The 12114-nt window shown below is 33.4% G+C and overlaps 1 non-coding gene across 1 annotated transcript; it reads right to left on the bottom strand.

Annotated features, from left to right (window-relative positions):
• Positions 1 to 10646: 10646 nt before the first annotated feature.
• LOC132275649 (small nucleolar RNA R71) lies at positions 10647 to 10750 on the bottom strand. Its single transcript, XR_009470693.1, has one exon. It is a non-coding gene; the product is annotated as a small nucleolar RNA R71 (small nucleolar RNA).
• Between the last annotated feature and the right edge of the window lie 1364 nt (positions 10751 to 12114).

Here is a 12114-nt window from a genome sequence, read left to right as displayed (position 1 = left end):
TTTTATTTTGTAAAAATATTCATAATAAATAGATAAATACAGGTTATATGTGATAAAGTTTTATAGAAATTATTTTATTTTGTTTAAATATATTCTTGTCTAATTAGATTTTATTTTATTAAAAAACTCATAATAAATAGATAATGTGATAAAGTTTATAGAAAATAAAACAGCTAAATTGTGCTAGATTTTATAGAAATTTTTTATTTTCTTTTAATATATTCTTATTTAATTATATTTTCTTTTCATAAAAATAACTCATAATAAATAGATAAATAGGTAATATGTGTTACAGTTTTATAGAAAATCTTTTAAAAACTCTTTTTATATGAATTAATGAATATATTTATATATTAATAATTCTTGCTTAAATAGATTACCTTTTATTAAAAAAAAAAAAAAAAACTCATAATAAAAGGTAATTTGTGGTAGAGTTTTAGAAAAATTATTTTATTTTGTATATCAATTAAAAAATATTTTTTATATTAATAATTCTTGTTTAATTAGTTTTTCTTTTATTAAAAAACTCATAATAAATAAATAAATAGGTAATTTGTGTTAAAATTTAATAAAAACCCTTTTAAAAACTATTTTTATATCAAATATATATTCTTTAAAGTTTTGTAGAAACTCTTTAAATATATTCTTGTCTAATCTGACAGAGTTTACTGAAAATAAAATAGATAATTTATGGTAGAATTTTATATAAATTATTTATTTTCTTTAAATATATATATACTTGTCTAATTAGATTTTCTTTTATTGAAAAAAATTATATTAAAAAGTAATTTGTGGTAGACTTTTAGAAAAATTATTTTATTTTTTATATCAATTATTAAATATTTTTATATTAATAATTCTTGTCCAGTTATATTTTCTTTTATTAAAAAACTCATAATAAATAGGTAAATAGGTAATTTGTGTTAGAGTTTTATATAAACTCTTTAAAAAAATTATTTTATTTTCTTTAAATATATCCTTGTCTAATTAGATTTTCTCTTATTAAAAAATTCAAAATAAATAGATAAATACAGGGTATATGTGCGTTTTAAAGAAAATAAAATACATAATTTGTGGTAGAGTTTTATAGAAATTATTTTATTTTCTTTAAAAATATTCATAATAAATAGATAAATACAGATTATATGTGATAGAGTTTTATAGAATATAAAATAGTTAATTTGTGGTAGAGTTTTATAGAAATGATTTTATTTTGTTTAAATATATTCTTGTCTAATTAGATTTTATTTTATTAAAAACTCATAATAAATAGATAATGTGATAGAGTTTTATAGAAAATAAAACAGCTAATTTGTGGTAAATTTATAGAATATTTTTTATTTTCTTTAAATATATTCTTGTTTAATTATATTTTCTTTTATTAAATAAACTCTTAATAAATAGATAAGTAGGTAATATGTGTTAGAGTTTTATAAAAAATCTTTTTAAAACTCTTTTTATATGAATTAATAAATATTTTTAAATATTTCTGCTAAAATATTCATAATAAATAGATAAATGCAGGTTATATGTGATATAATTTTATAGAAAATAAAATGGCTAATTTGTGGTACAGTTTTTAGAAAAAATATTTTATTTTTTATATCAATTATTAAATATTTTTTATATTAATAATTCTTGTCTAGTTGTATTTTCTTTTATGAAAAAACTCATAATAAATAGATAAATAGGTAATTTTTGTTAGAGTTTTATATATGATGAGCGCTGAAAAGTGCGCATTTAAACCCCTTAAACGACGGTATTTTAGTTCATTTATCTATCTTTATTTACCCGTTTTAGTACTTATTTGTGTTTTTGTCTATTTTAGGCCAATAATGTTAAAACAGGCTAAAAATAGCATCTTACAACCATTTTTGAGTCAAACTAAGCCTTGGTGAGAATTTGGAGCAAAAGGAGGCTGATGCTGAAAAACTGCCAAGTTGGATAGATTGAACTTATTTCTGATCGATCGAAGAAAAGTTTGATCGATCGAACTGTTCGCGAAAGTTATTAAAAAGCTGATCTGAAGCTCATTTCAACCAACTCGGGCAGAGCTTGAAAGGGAAGATCCCAGGGCCGAGTTCTCACATATTTGGGCTCTCAAAGCCTTGTATATAAGAGGGATTCAACCATTTTTGTAGAGAGATATATATTTTCACATTGTGATTTCTATATTGTTGTACCTTTCTCTCTCTAGAAAGTTAGAGATTAGGGTTAGAAGAGAAGAAGGAAGTGGAGGTACATCTCAAGAACACATCTCTAGATCTATTCACACACTCTCTCTCTAGAGCTTCAAAGAAGAAGAAGATGGAGCCATGTTTGGAGCTTACCCATGAGGGTTTCATGACCACATCCACCTCCTCCATGATTGGCTAGATCTACATTTAGGGCTTGAATGAGCCCTAAGTCTTGTGTAATCTAAACCCTTATATTTCTATTTTTGGGGATTTATATATATATTGTTGTGATTAGTGCTTAACCTTGTGATTGTTGATTTAATTCTTCCTTATGATTCTCTATTTTAATTACATGTTGTCTTATGTGTGATTATTTGGGAATTGATCTCTACACTAGATTCTCTATATTAGTTACATGTCTATGTGTGATTAATTAAGGATTTAGTGATAGCTAAGCATGGGTTTTCATTGAATGGTTTTATCAATTAATTTGATGGATTATACTTATACTCTATAGGTTGTTCTACAATTTAATTCATACTTGTAGGTAGGTAGACAATCTATACTTGATTTGATATTCCATGTGACGGCCCTGGTTTTCAAGCTAGTGCGTTAGTGATGAACCGACAGGATGATCCGATAGCGGATTCGAAATGTGAAAGCGAAAACGGAAAATAAGACTCTAAGAAGTCAAAGTAACCTTCCATGAGGTCGTGGAACTCAATGAGAACTGATGCGGAAGCAAAAGGTCAAAAATATGACAAATAAGCCCCCAGGGGCAAAATAGTCATTTTACATAGAAATGGCGTCCCTAGAATGTAAATTATTCTCGAGACACATCCATGGTAGGTAGACAATCTATACTTGATTTGATATTCCATGTGACGGCCCTGGTTTTTAGGCCAGTGCGTTAGTGATGAACCGAAAGGATGATCCGATAACGGATCCGAAATACGAAAGCGAAAATGGAAAATAAGACTCTAAGAAGTCAAAATAACCTTTCATGAGGTCGTGGAACTCAATGAGAACTGATGCGGAAGTAAAAGATCGAAAATATGACAAATAAGCTCCTAGGGGCAAAATAGTCATTTTATATAGAAATGACGTCCCTAGAATGTAAATTATTCTCGAGACACATCCATGACTTCCCGTGAAGTCACGGAACTCAAAAGAAAGTAGCGGAAACGAATTACAAGAAAACCGGACAAAAATAGCCCCAAGGGCAAAATGGTCATTTCTGAAAATTATAAAATTGGGTACTACCGAGCACACCACTAGGAAGACAGTAAAAAATTAATCAAGTTAGACTCAAGAATCACTTGATTCGGAGTTCGGATGGAAGAGAAATGTTAAAACAAAGTTTTGACGTCGCCGCGATCGTGAATAATAACCTGGGCAAAATGCTGAAGTTCGTGTGCCATTTTGAGGTACTGAACGATATTTTCTGGAGAAACACAAAGGAGAAACCCCCCTTAAAATAATTTTTCAAAGCTGACCATATCGAAAGAAAATTTTATTTTTGACGTGAAATCCCCGAAATGCCCTTACAACAGACTTTTTCAAATAGTGCAGACGCGCACAGGAAAACAGATTTGACATGGGGTTTTCGGGTCTGAGACAACATTTTCTGGAAAAATGTTGCAAAGAAACCCCCCCTAAAATCACGTTTTTTAAGTGACCACGTTAAGACCAGAATTTTTTTTAAAAAATAAATTCCCGAAATGCCCCTACATCAGTTTAGGCCAAGAGGGTTAAAACAAAAAACTGCTACATGATTTTTTTTTAAATCTGCCAGAACAGAGAGCGAAAACGGGCTAGTAGATGAATTTTTCTGGAAAAACACAAAGAAGAAACCCCATCAAAATTGAGTTTTCTACGTGACTTGGGAGAGAATTAAAAAAAACTCTGTAAAATGCCCAAAATGCCCCTCTATGAAATCTGATCATGAAGGCCAAAAAGTTGCTACAATTGAAAACAGAAAGCTGAACTTCCCGAGGGATTTCCGGTACCAAGATGACATTTGCTGGAAAAACATAAAGAAGAAACCCCCCCTAAAATCACATTTTTTAAGCGACCACATTGAAAGAAGAAAATAAAACTGATGTGAAATGTCTAGAATGCCCCTAGATCAGATTATGCAACAAAGTTTCAAAATGAGTCCATAGGAGGCTCATTTCACCAAAGAAGAAGGTTTGCCCGGAAACGACCATGCACGCAAACGCAACTTACCTATTAGGACGTGCTACAATAATCCATGGCTTAAAAATACCACCGATGCAAAATTTGACCCCCCAACGGCCAAAAGGGCGAAAATGCACATGAAATGGAAATTTTGAAATTTAAAATTTACAAATGATTTCAAATTACTATTTGGCCCTTGGCCACACTTCATGCATGATTAATGAGACCTATTGGAGGTGCCGGAACATAGTTTGCACCACCCGATTTGAAAATGAACTCTTAAAGGCTCGGTTTTTACTTTTTTGACCTAAAAATGCAATATGTGAACTAAAATGCAAAAATAAAAACGAAATGGTGTTTGGCCCTTGGCCACACCTCACATATGGCAAATGAATGCTAAAGGATGAATTTCACACAAAATGCACACACCGGTGCAAGAATGACATATCAAAACCCTAGTTTTCATACTTTTCTCAATAAAGGCAAAATTCAACATTCATGAATATTCATGGATTTCAAATAAATTTTGGCCCTTGGCCACAAATTATATATAAGGAATGAGAATCAAAAAGTGTGCTTAGGCACACATTACAAGTGTAGAATCAAATATACACATTTGACAAATAAGGCTATAAATGGCATTTCAGGCCAACATTTACAAGAATAGAACCTTCAAGTCCACAAATCATCCAAGCATGATGAGAATCTCAACCTTGATTCCTGTACCTAAAATATGCCCCAGTAACTTTGGAGTGAGTAACATAAAGCTAGTCGTAGGAAATGAGCATGCATCGACCTAGCATTTTACAATTTTATCACCTTAAGGTGAAACATGTTAAAGGGGCTCATGCCACCTAACGTCTATGTCAAGATAAGACTCAGGGAGCATCCTAAGCTACTTTAGAACATTTCTAGCATAAATCACATCATTCATGCAATTCAAATAACATAGGAGCATGCTATACAAAGCGACAAAATATAGATTCTCAAAGTCATCAACTTGAAATCTAAAATGTGTAAACGACTAAATATAACCATTTAGCATAAATTGGAGTTTCTAGTACCACATGTCAAGACATAGATCCCCAAAGTAATCAACTTGAAATCTAAAAGTGTGTAAACGACTAAAGCGGGTTATGCCACCTAACGTCTATGTTCTAAATGAATCTATAGGATCATTCCTAAATCACATTTGAACAATATAACATAGATGTGCTTAACAACATCAAATTTTATAATGATTCATTAAAAATCATGAAACATGAATGTACTTAACAACATTAAAAGCATGCTACGATTTATTCAAAATCATAATGCGTAAATGTACTTAACAACATTAAATCGCCAATAACCAAAACCACAAGTCACAATTAAACATTGGTTGTCAACTTGGAATTGAATGCGAAAACAAATATTGGAAGACTTGGACATCACGTCTCGGACTAAACCAAGAACAAAATGGTTATTCCGGGCATTAACCCACTAGGAAGACTACCCTAGTGCGCACTATCTCAATGGGGAGAACTCATACCTTCCGCACTAGAGCCAAACTCTAGCAATATCACAGTAACAATGTTCCGAGACTCCAAAATAAATAAGTTAACAACTTATATACGAAATATATATATCAGTACGAAACTACATTCCATGCACAAGTAGGTTGAAACCACACAATACATGCCCTAAATCCACTATTACTATAAGATGACAATGTCGAATCTTCAGAGTGCAATTTGTTACGCGCTATAATAACATCACATGTCGAATCTTCAGTGTGCGATTCTTTACACGCTATAACAATATAATTCAATATTGAAACATAATCGCATAAGTCCATTACAAATCTAAAATCATGCTTCAAACATAATATCAATGTTAAACACATGATTTAATCAATAATGCAATAGAAACGGAAATTAATTATATAACCTAATTAATTTCTCTAAGTTTCATATCTCAATCAAATTAAACCTAATTAACACATGTTAAACAACATAACTTATTCATTACATGAATCTAATTAAAAGCTTACTTAGGTCATTGGATTAATAGGATAGAATTTAATTAAAACATGATAATTAAATCCCTAAATTCTAAAACAACATCAAATGGTCCCAAATTAACACATGCTAGTATACAAGCCCTAGTCGTCACAAATATCAAGTTAAAAACTTAATTAGGCCAATAGAACCATTAAATGGATTTTAATTAATCATTTTAATTAAAATCTCTAGATTTTTATACTTATCCAAATGCTCTCAAATTAAAGTATGTTAAGGAACAGGGTAAGTAGGGATTGTCCCAAGGTATTGAGGGTCGTACTAGGTTGAGGAATCAAAATTAGGGTTAGTAGGTCGAGTGATCAAAATAGTTATTGGTGGTTGAATTACATTAAGATGCAATTTAAACTAAAGTAAACAATAATGCAATAAAGAGAATGAAAGAGAGAGAGAGAGATCTTGGGGTTTAAAGATCACCACTAAACATAGCTTTTCTACACCCTTAATGAATGATTAATGGGGGGAAAAACATGTATTGCAACAAAGAGTGTGTGTGTGGTTGTTTCAATAAGCATGGATGAAAAATTAAGCATATATTGTCTAAGCAACATGGTGAATAGTACAACATATCAAATTAAACCATTAATCCTTTCTTTAAACTCACAACCAAACACATCACAAGGTTATAGAAATATGTTACTTGCTTTCATAAGTATGGAACATCAACAACAAGCATGGATTGTCCTCCCATTTAACAACTACACTACAACTAAGCTAATAACATGAAATTAAACTAATTAAACTAAGGGAGAGGTACAATCCTTCAAGAAATGAGTATGAACCATCAAATAAATCATAAGAACATTCCATTAAACACTATATCTTGACAATCTCTAGATCTATAGCATTAATACACATAGACATGCATCAATAACACAAGAAATAGAGACAAACACATGAACATCTATTCTAGCATACATAGGCATATGGATAGAATGAAATGATCAATTGGAAGCATTAAACCACACAAATCATTGAATAAACAAGATCTATATATATAAAAGTGTCAAGACATATATCACAATACAAATCCACTCAAAAATACATAAATCAAGATGTAGAAAGCATGCTTAGGGCTAACTCTAGCCCCATGAGGATGTCTAGCCACTCATGGATGATGTCCTCCAACCCTCAAGGGCAAGCTCCATGGAAGAAATCTGATGAGCACTGAAAAGTGCGCATTTAAGCCCGTTAAGCTTAAGCATTCTAGTACCTTTATCTATCTTACTTTGCCGTTTTAGACTTATTACGTGTTATTTATATTTTCAGGCACTAATCCCAAAATTGAGCTAACTCAGCCAAATAAGAGCTTAATTGAAGCAATCCTGAGATAAACCAAAAGAGGGAGCAAAGTGGAGAAAGAAAGGAGCAAAAAGGAATCAAAGTTGTGCAGCTGAAAAGTTCGATCGATCCAACTTAGAGTTCGATCGATCGAACATCTATGATCGATCACAATACTTCTCGATAGATCCAACCTTGGCCTTTGCTGAAATTCTAAGTTCGATCGATCCAACATCACCTTCGATCGATCGAACCCTATTTTGTCCTATTCAAATGATTGATCTTATCCACAGCTGTACGCCTGCCTACCACTTTTGTCCTTTTCCCCATAAATATCTTCGAAATATCTCAGCCTTGTCCTTATCCGGAGGAGTCAGACCACTTCGATCGATCCAAGATGCAGTTCGATCGATCGAACCCATCTTCGATCGATCCAAGTTAAGGTTCGATCGATCGAACTTCCTCCAGCGAGAAAAAGTTAAAGTCCAGCTCATTCATTCCATCCTTCACCCAATCATTGGAGAATATGCCTTGCACGACCACAGCTCATCATAGGGTGTAATTGACCTACCTATATAAGGAATATGATACACTTTTTAGAGAGGAGTCTAGAGTCTCTTGTCACACATTGAAAATCATCTTGGAGGCTCTTCTTGGAGAGGAGGAAGGAGGGAAGCTAGAGCACCATTGGAGGAGATCTTCACCAACAAGGAGCAGCCATGGAGTTAGCCCTTGAGGGTTGGATCATCACTACCATGAGTGGCTAGACATCCTCTTGGGGCTAGAGTTAGCCCCAAGCATACTTTCTATACTCTAATCTTGTGTATTATTGAGGGATTAGTGTTGTATGATACATCTTGATATTCATGTATATATAAATCTTGATTATTTCATGGTTTGTATGGTTTAATGCTTCCAATTGATTATTCTATTCTACCCATATGTCTATGTATGCTAGAGTAGGATATTCATGTGCTTATCTCTAGATTTAGTGTTTTTGATGCATGTCTATGTGTATTGATGCTATAGATCTAGAGATTATCAAGATGATATGCTTAATGAATGCTATTTTGGTTCATTTGATGGTTTATGCCTATTCTTGATGGCTTGTGCCTCTCCCCTAGTCTAGATAGCTTTATTTTCATGCTAGTAGTGTAGATTTAGTGTAGTGGTAGTGTAATGTTAGATGGGAGGACAATCTACTCTTGATGTTTGATGTTCCATGCTTGTGAGTCCAAATGGCATATTCCTCTAATATTGTGTTGTATGTGGATTGTGAGCTTAATGAAGGATTAATGACTTGATTTGATATTTTGTTCTCTTCACATGATGTCTAAACAATATATTCCTCTACCAATAGATGTATTGTGGCCTCACACATGTTGATTGAGACAATTTGCACTTGTTGAGTCACCCTTACCAATTGAATGTCTTTTATACACACAACATTGTCGCAACACATTCATTTCCTTCATTAGTCACTTGATTATGGTTTGGAATAGTATTGTTTGGTGGTGATCTCTACACCCCAAGACCTTTCCTTCTTACTTACTCTTTATCTTATTGCATTTTAATTAATTCTTTTCTAGAAGTAATCAACCAACCCAATTCTCTTTTGCAATCATTTGGTACGCTAGAGTCGAAGTTGAAATTCCAACACGTATAATCCCTTGGGACGATCCCTACTCACTCTTGCTACGTTAGTAGTGGTGTTGGTAGTGGTTTTTATAAATTTAAATTTGACATAAAAGGCTTTTCTTGAACCACACATTCACTACATTCAGTTTGGCGTATTGGAACGGCCGTCGTCAGATTTTGGATCGAATCCCTTGGGACGATCCCTACTCGCCCTATCTATATTTTATATAGAGAAAGGTAGTAGTGGCTTTCTATAAATGTAAAACTTAGCCACCTCCTAAATCACACACAACTTTCAAGCTTTGTTGGTTGTGGCGACTCCATCAAGGAAACCAACAACAAGTTTTTGGCGCCGTTGCCGGGGATTTTAAATTGGCAACGTCGAATTGTGAAATTCAATTAGGATTAGTACTCTTTTGATCGTGTCTTTACTTTCTTTTTATTTTCTGTTTTTGATTACTTATTAAGTTTGTTCTTCATTAACAAGGTGCATTGAGCAAGGAGCTAGCAAAGTAATTCCAAGCTAAGGAGCAAAGCAAAGCAAAGGAAAAATGCTTAAAATGAAGAGTTGCTAAAAAAAAAAAAAAATTTTTTTTTTTGCTAAGCTAAGCTTTTAAATTTGGAGTTGAAGTGCTAAAGGACTATTGTGAGACCTTTTTACTCAATCTCCTTAGTTAAATTGGGGGCCCATGTGGTGGCATTGCATATCATTGAAAGCATGGGAGTATGGGAATTATTGTATATGGAGGAAGTTGATGATATTTGACTTGTTGTGGAGGAGAAGTGTTTGTTTGATTGCTTTGTTGTGATTTGTAGTCTTTACTTGATCATTCACTCTAGGCATTCACATGGAAAACCTAGAGGGTAATCTTGGCTACCTAGACCCGCATTTCATGCAAAACCTCCCTCCCGATCAATACGGTCTCGGAGCTCAAGCTCCAATGCCTCCAATGGTACTTCGTGACTATTATGATCTCCATGCATACCATGCACCTTCTTGTATCATGTTGCCTAATTTCGAGACAAATCAATATGAAATCAAGCCCGAAACTATTCAATTGTGTCCACTTTTCTATGGTCTAAATGATGAGGAGCTTATAAGCATCTAAATGAATTCTTTGAAATATGTTCCACCATTAGATACATGAATGTCCCGGAGGAAGTGATTAGACTACTCCTTTTCCCTTTCACACTCAAAAGCAAGGCAAAGCATTGGTTCAATACTTCGGAAGCAAATTCTATAACTTCTTGGATGCAAATGCAAAATGAATTTTTAAAAAAGTTTTATCCCATGAGCTTGACCAATGCTATGCGTACTTCAATTAGAACTTTTTCTCAAAAAGAAGGGGAGTTCTTACATGAGGCTTGGGAAAGATTGAATGACTTGCTAGGGAAATGCCCACATCATGGCATTCCAAAATGGCAAGTGGTTCAATCCTTCTATGAGAGCCTATCCGACATTCATAAAGACATTGTTGATACATCATGTGGAGGATCATATTTTGGGAAACATGAGGATGACATTTGGCAACTCTTTGAGAAGATGAGCGAAAACTCTTTACAAAAATTTTATACTTCTCAAATTGACCATGAAAGAAAAGAGAAGAAGAAAAATTCTCAAGTTTGTCAAATAGAGAGTTCAATGGGAATTGTAGCCGAGATTAAAATTCTTTCTCAAAATTTTGACCAATTCTTGTTAAATCAAAAACCGGCTAACAATTCCTATCCTCATCATCATACCTCTCAAATGTATGAGCCTTGTATGACATGTTCAAGTGTTTTGCACGCTACTTTTGATTGTCCCCACGGACATGCTTATAATGAACATTATGAACAAGTCAATGCTACATTTGCTCATCCCTATTCCAATGCTTATGTTCCAAGGTGGAATGAACATCCAAATTCTTTTCAAGCTCAGAATTTTCAAAACAAGTACATTCCACCTCACAAGAGAAATGAAAGTTTTCAAGGGTTCACTCCTTCATATCATCAAAGAATGAATAATTCTTCACATCCTCAATTATATGAATTCCAAACGGAGCATCATTCTCCTCATGCACTTCATAATGATTCTACATTTGAAGATAAGGTTTTAATAGCTTTGGATAGCCTAGAGAAGAACACAAATTTGTTGCATTCACACTCTCAACCTATATCAAAGCTAGAGTCCCAAATCGGGATCATAGCTAATGCATTGAATGCAAGGGAAGTGGGTAAGTTACCTAGTCAACCCGAGAGGAACCCAAAAGCTCAATTTTGTGTGGAGGCAAACTCTACATCGGAGAATGCCTCACAAGTTCAACACAAGCAATCACTACTTTGAGAAGTGGTAAGCAAGTTGACAATAAGGTTGAGTTGCCAAAGGAGGATAGTGAATCGGTGCAACCAAATGTTGTCACTCATCAAAATTCCAATTCCATACCTATCTCTTTGGATGAGAATGTTCCAAATTGGAATACTCAATCTTCATCATCTTCTCAAGTGCCAAAATATCATGAGCCAAAAGCTCCTTTCCCTTATGCTTTGAGAGAAACCTCACCTCAAGAGAGGCAAGATGGGAAAATACTTGACATGATGGATGTTTTCAAGCAAGTGAACATAAATCTTCCCCTCTTAGATGCAATTAAGCAAATTCCGCCTTATGCCAAATTCTTGAAAGATCTTTGCACACAAAAGAGGAGGAACAAAGGACAAGGTCCTAAGAAAGTGTTCATCACGGAGCAAGTGAGCTCCATTCTTTAACAAAATACTCCACTCAAATGCAAAGACCCCGGTGC

The sequence above is a fragment of the Cornus florida genome, unplaced genomic scaffold (assembly GCF_030987335.1).
Source record: "Cornus florida cultivar Cherokee Brave unplaced genomic scaffold, ASM3098733v1 CherokeeBrave_3.0.0_Hap2_Chr09, whole genome shotgun sequence".
Lineage (NCBI taxonomy): Eukaryota > Viridiplantae > Streptophyta > Magnoliopsida > Cornales > Cornaceae > Cornus > Cornus florida.
This window is presented reverse-complemented; position numbering and strand designations above follow the sequence as displayed.